We start from the raw sequence: 6319 nt of genomic DNA on the forward strand, positions 1-6319 counted from the left end.
GCTTCCTGCCACCAGTGGCTGCTAACTCATCTGATCAATGCCTCTGTGTCTCCAGTCAATTCCTTGCCATCCTTTCCCCATTGCCATTAATCCCTCTCTTGCTGACTTCAAACTTCATTCTCATGTAATACTTGGGAGGAAACAGAAGTAAAACTCAAATGAAGCAGTGCATCATTTGAGGAAAGGAAGATGCCATTTAAAAATAAATTGCATGTCCTGGCAATGACAGAGAGCAGGAATGAATAGCCCATCGGTCAGTTTTGGTTACGGATAACATGGTTGTCCTGGCTGCACCTGTCTGCGTAGAAGAGGCGTCATGATGGTTAGACAAAGGTGTTGCAACCACCACCAGGTGTTTTTTATGACTGGTGTTTGCAGTACTGACAGGGATTTATTAGCAATGGTGCAGTTAGGTAATTTTAGACTCTGGACTTCATTGTCTTCCTCTCCCTTAAGATTGTAATGTGTTACTTGGCTTACTTAAAAATGTGGTAAGCCAGCATTGCTACACCCTCCTGCTCATTCTGGATGAATTCTGCCCTTTCCTGGTGGCACAACCGTTCTTCCATTCTTAATGACAGGCCTAGGTAGCATGCAGCCTCTTTCTTTCATTGGGTCCTTCCAATTTTTTCAATATTTTGTTGAAATTGTGTTTTCAGATCATGCCAACAGTGGGGAGCTGAGGAATCAAAGGCACATTGTGCATTGCCATGGATCTGCATGTTGCACCAAGAGATGATCAAAGAGACTCCTTTGGGAGGAAGGAGGGGATAGAATCTTAATAAGTAAAATGGAAGAGACAGTTGTAAAAAAACCCACAGTCTTCTTGTGGGTTTGTACTGGCTTGATTCCTTGGCCAGACTGCCTCCAGATTAATATCGGATGCCACCATTGATATATCCAAATAGAAACATCAAGCTTTCATGCACCGTTTGGATTCCCCACCCCCACCCCTTTGCAGAAATCAGACATTAATATCTATATTGTTCTAATTGTATTTATTCTGTGGCAAAGTTTTCTAATTGCTGCTGCCAGTTTCTATCTTCATCAGATAAAGGTTACAATATTCAGACATTGAACTGCACTATTGATGGATTGCTTTTGAACGGGAAGATTCCATAGAAAGCAATATGGTTCTTTCACCCTTCTCCTACCTCTATGACAAGCATAATTTAACTAAAAGGATATATATGCCATTAAGCTTTCTCATGCCTGACCAATGAGAATGCTGTAATGTCATTTATTACCAGTTCCCATCCATTACAGGAGCGTTTTGGAGAATGGATTTTGTCAAATGCTTTGCAGAAAAGTATTGCCTAAAAAAAAAAAAAAAAAAAAAAGCCACAAAAAAACTCATTGGGAAATCATGGTAAAAGTGCACTAACATTCTAGGCTTCTGTGGATGTATTTTATATAAATAATATCTACTGGTATAAAATACACTTGCATAAGCTGAAAATACTATACTTTTTTTTTTTTTTACAATGATCCTATGCCAGCTTTCCCCAAACTGATACCCTTCAGATGTTTTGGACTACAACTCTCAGCATCTCTGACCAATAGTCATGCTGGCTGGGGATGATTGGAACTGGGAGATCTGCAGGGCAGCAATTTGCCCAAGTCAGCCATATACTCTGGTCTCTGCAAACATACCTCACAATAGTAGTCTGCATGAGGTTGTAAATGGCTTATGAACTCAGCTTCCTCCCATTGCAACCTAGCAGAATGAACCCCCATTGTTCTGCTCAGACACTGAGGTCCAGTGCCGAGGGCCTTCTGATGGTTCCCTCGCTGCGAGAAGCCAAGTTACAGGGAACCAGGCAGAGGGCCTTCTCGGTAGTAGCACCCGCTCTGTGGAACGCCCTTCCACCAGATGTCAAAGAGAAAAAACAGACTTCTAGAAGACACCTGAAGGCAGCCCTGCTTAGGGAAGCTTTTAATGTTTAATAGACTATTGTATTTTAATATTCTGCTGGAAGCCGCCCAGAGTGGCTGGGGAAACACAGCCAGATGGGTGGGGTATTAAACTATAAACTATTATTATTATTATTATTATTATTATTATTATTAAACCATCGTCATGCTCTGACCTAAAAGGCCAACAAGTCAAGAAAGATGTCTAGCCCTTTTACATGCTCAGATTATGTAGAAGCCACACTTGTGGAGGTCTTGCGCCAACCCCAAACCCATGTAGTAGACTCAGTGCATATCTCCTCCAGCATGCGTATGAATTGGGGGTGTGTGCAGGTTTGTCTGCACAATCCTGCTTCCAGTTGTTCATGCAGCGCCTACTTGCAAACATTTGTACAAATGCAGAGTCCAGCCAATGTGCCTACGTCACAATAAAATGCATAATGGATATGGCATGAGGGTGACAGTCTCCTCCATTGCCCTGCATGCATGGATTGCAAATAAGTTCTGAAAAGACACATGCATTTGGGAATCTGCTGTTCATACCTAGGTCTTTTGAAACCTTACAATGAATATGCATAGGTTGGGATTGTGGCTTGCTGCTGAAATACCTAACCTTCCCATGTGCATTCGCTGTGACTGGCGCTCACACACTACATATTTAAAGCAGATTTAGTGTGCATTTAAAGTGCATGGCTTCCCCCAAAGAATCCCAGGAACTGTAGTTTGTTAAGGGTGTTCGGAATTTTTCCTCTGTGAGGGTTAAACTACAGTCCTCAGGATTCTTTGGTAAGAGGCCATGTGCATTAAATGTGCTTTAAACATATGGTGTGACTGTGAGAGGCTCATGTGTAAAGGCCAATTACTACAATGATTCCAGAATTAATTGTACTATTCATGTTTAGTAATGAAAACACTACATCTAAAGTGTTGTGGCCATGTCTGGGCACTGCTGCTCCAGAAGGATGGTGCAGCTGTAAACAAATGGGGATCATTGATGATAAATTGGAAAGGCTGCATGAATGCCTTGATTCTTATTTCTGAAATGTGCACACTATCCAATAAAAGCCATACCATTAAGGATAATGGAACCTAGCGTGGAGAAGACAATATGTTCACACACCACTTAAACCAGCTCTGAATAGATCCATCAGGACGGCTTCCAGGTTCTGCAGCTGTGATTTTAAGATGTGAAATGGACAGGGATGAATGGGTAACTGGCACGTATATCCCAATCCCTATTGATCAGGAATTGTTCCTCAATCGTGGCTTTGTGCCCTGTGATGAGGAACAGTTGGGACCGCTTTGACCATCTCTCAGCACCTGCAAAAGGAAATAAGAACGGTGCTGGCAATATGCTGGGGAACACTCTTTATCACCCCTGCCATGCTGCCAGGTTTTTGTTTTTATGTTCCGTGAATTCTCCATGAATGTTTTTCTGCAGCCACTGGCAGAGGAAGAGGGGGGCAGGGAGAGCACACTGCCCCTGGCACCACAATCCTGGTGGGGTGCCATCGCAGCTGCCCCCCCCCGCGCTGGGTGCCACGCCCCCGCAGGCAGCGCGCCACACCCCCAGGACACGCACCACACCCCTGGGATGCATGCCACGCCCACTGGGACATGCGCCAGCCACGCCCCCGTCTGCACTCCGCCACTGTCTGCAGCCTGCTACCAGTCCCAAATTCCTCAGTAGTCTTGTTTGTTGTCTTGGGTGTTCCTGGACCAGTGGTGTAGTGGGAAATTCAGAAGTGCACAGTCCTTTCCTGATAGTCACAACCACACCCTCTTCTAACATTGCACAGCGTTCTAAGATTATAGAACAATCTTGAAATGATACAGTAATAATAATAAGGGGTGCACTGCAACTATCAGTGCAGATCTCCATGTGTTTCCTTTCAGTTAGATCTACTATTTCCTGTGCAATTGATTTGGGGTGTTCTAATATGGTCTTTCAGAGTAATGTGAGCTCCTTGAAGTTCCATTGTACATACATAACACTGCATACCAGTATCTTGAATCTGAAGCGCTTTGTTTAGCTTTGGAGCATACAGAACAACATCCAAGTGTTTTTTCCATGCACCTTCCTCAGAGGGATCCTAGGAGACAATCCTCAGTGACTGACTCACATCCTTTCACCCTGATGGGCTCTAATCAGCACAAAGGTCGGACAGAATCAGTAGATAAATCTCCCCCTTTCATGCTGACTGGGTGGCTCTAAGCAGTGGCGGAGCTTCATGCTCCAGGACGGCGGGGGGTGGGGTGGGCAGAGAGCAGGCAGGGGAGGGGCTGGCACATGTCCTGGGAGCGTGGCATGCTGCCTGCGGGGGCATGGCACCCAGCATAGGTGGTGGGGCAGCCGCAATGGCACCCCACCGGGATCGCGCTGCCGGGGGCGGTGCGCTTGCCCCACGCTCCTCTTCCTCCGCCAGTGGCTCTAAGCCACTGGAAACAGGGACGCACCTGGGACCCTGCTGCAAAAGTAGTAAGAGGTCTTTGACTTCTCACAACCCCACAACTTCCCACCTCTATCCTGGACACTGGCCTACCTTTTCTGTGGCATGAACAAACCCACATTGGTCCTTCAAAGATGTATCCTCCCATCTCTAAGCCTGTAAATTCTGTTCATGCACATAGATCAGGCATAGGCAAACTCGGCCTTCCAGATGTTTTGAGACTACAATTCTCATCATCCCTGACCATTGGTCCTGTTAACTAGGGATGATGGGAGTTGTAGTCCCAAAACATCTGGAGGGCTGAGTTTGCTTATGCCTGACATAGATACACACATTCATTTATGTCCACACAGAGAGGGGAAATGGGGGTCATGGTCACTGGCAATGTCCCTGCTGCTGCAAATTCTTGGATTTTGTTTCCATGAAATGTATGCACATAAAACTGAACATGTGCAGCCTCCTTTGTGCATGACATTGGAAGATGGGCAATACAAACAGGAGCCAATGCTCATTTGGCTATGCATGTATAGGCACCATGCAAGCGTAAGCCTAGAACGCACAGCGGGCAGAAGTGGTGCCAGCAGGTGTGACACCAATTAGTCCTTGCCGTGTGTTTATTGCCTGTATAAAAGGTTCCAACAGTTGCTTCAAAGCAAAACATGGCCACAGCGCTTATTCTCTTTTTGCTGCTACATTAACCAGAGTTTCTCTTTGCTGGACATGCTTTTTAATAGGTTGAAATGAATTCAGCACAATTACTTTAGTGGAAGGAAGGTCAAAACTACAACTTAAGCTGGCAATCGCTTCACCTTGAATATCATCATTAAATGCTGCAATCAGTGTTGCCGGTGTCAAAGGGCAAAAAAAAATAAATGTGGAGGAAAGCAAAGGAGTGCTCTAAATGATCCTGGGTCTCTTTTATGTCGCCAATCAGATTGGAAAGTCATTCATTCCTTTGTAGGTTTAAGCCGCTATCTTTCTTTGAATCCTGCTGCACCTTCCTCATGCCCAGTGAGTAAAGGTTAAGTTGCTACGTGGCAGCTCAACTATCTCAGATGCCATTTCATTATTCTCAAGCCTCTGCAATGGTTCTTAGCAAAGATGTGCCCTGTGTTGATAGAGAGGGCTTGTGCAACAAGTTCAGCTACTATGCAAAGATAACCACCCACCCATCAGGTGATTTAAAGTGATCTTCATAAATTGAGAAATTTCCTGTGTTGTGCTATGCCATGGTTTGGCAGGAGAGGAACGAACTGCTCCTTCCTCCTCTGCCGCCCCTTACACATTCTGTTTAACTGGTTGCTTCTTGGCTTGCAGAAACTATACTTTGGCCTTTCACTCAAATGGGCAAACTAAGGGTCAGATTCAATGAACTAGTCCTACCAGTGGAAGCCTGCACAAGGACTTGCACTTGTTTAACAGACATTTCTCTCCCTCTCCTCCCACGTTGCCCGCCAAAGTCGCTCAGAGTGGTGTTGGGATTGAAGAACCCAGGAACAGCATGCAGTCAGAGGAGAGGTCAGATCATTCCATCAGGCAAGCGGAAATGGTTTGTGGATTGTGCCTGTTCTACAAAACAGAACTGCAGGTTGGGGTTTGATCCTGGCCGGGTTGAAAACCTGGTTTGCATCAGAAGGATCTCAAAAGAAAAGATAGACAAGGACTGGAAGGTGTTTAAAGAATATTTGCAAAATCATATTGAAAAACCAGAATTCCTATTAGAATAAACAAGTTCCGCTATAAATACTGAAATATCAAATAATATGGAGAACAATGTGCAACAGAAAAAGAAGTAGAAAGTTGGTTTAATAGTGTGTGAAAGAAAGTAATAGAAATGGAAAGAAATTGCAATTGAGTAGATTGGAAGTCTAGCACAGAGTGGGGTGAGGGGTGAGGGACGGTGGTGGGAAAAGGAAGTATGTGCAGGATCAAATGTGGATATGTATGAATATTTT

Source organism: Podarcis erhardii, assembly GCF_964252035.2.
Source record: "Podarcis erhardii genome assembly, chromosome: 5".
NCBI classification, from domain to species: domain Eukaryota; kingdom Metazoa; phylum Chordata; class Lepidosauria; order Squamata; family Lacertidae; genus Podarcis; species Podarcis erhardii.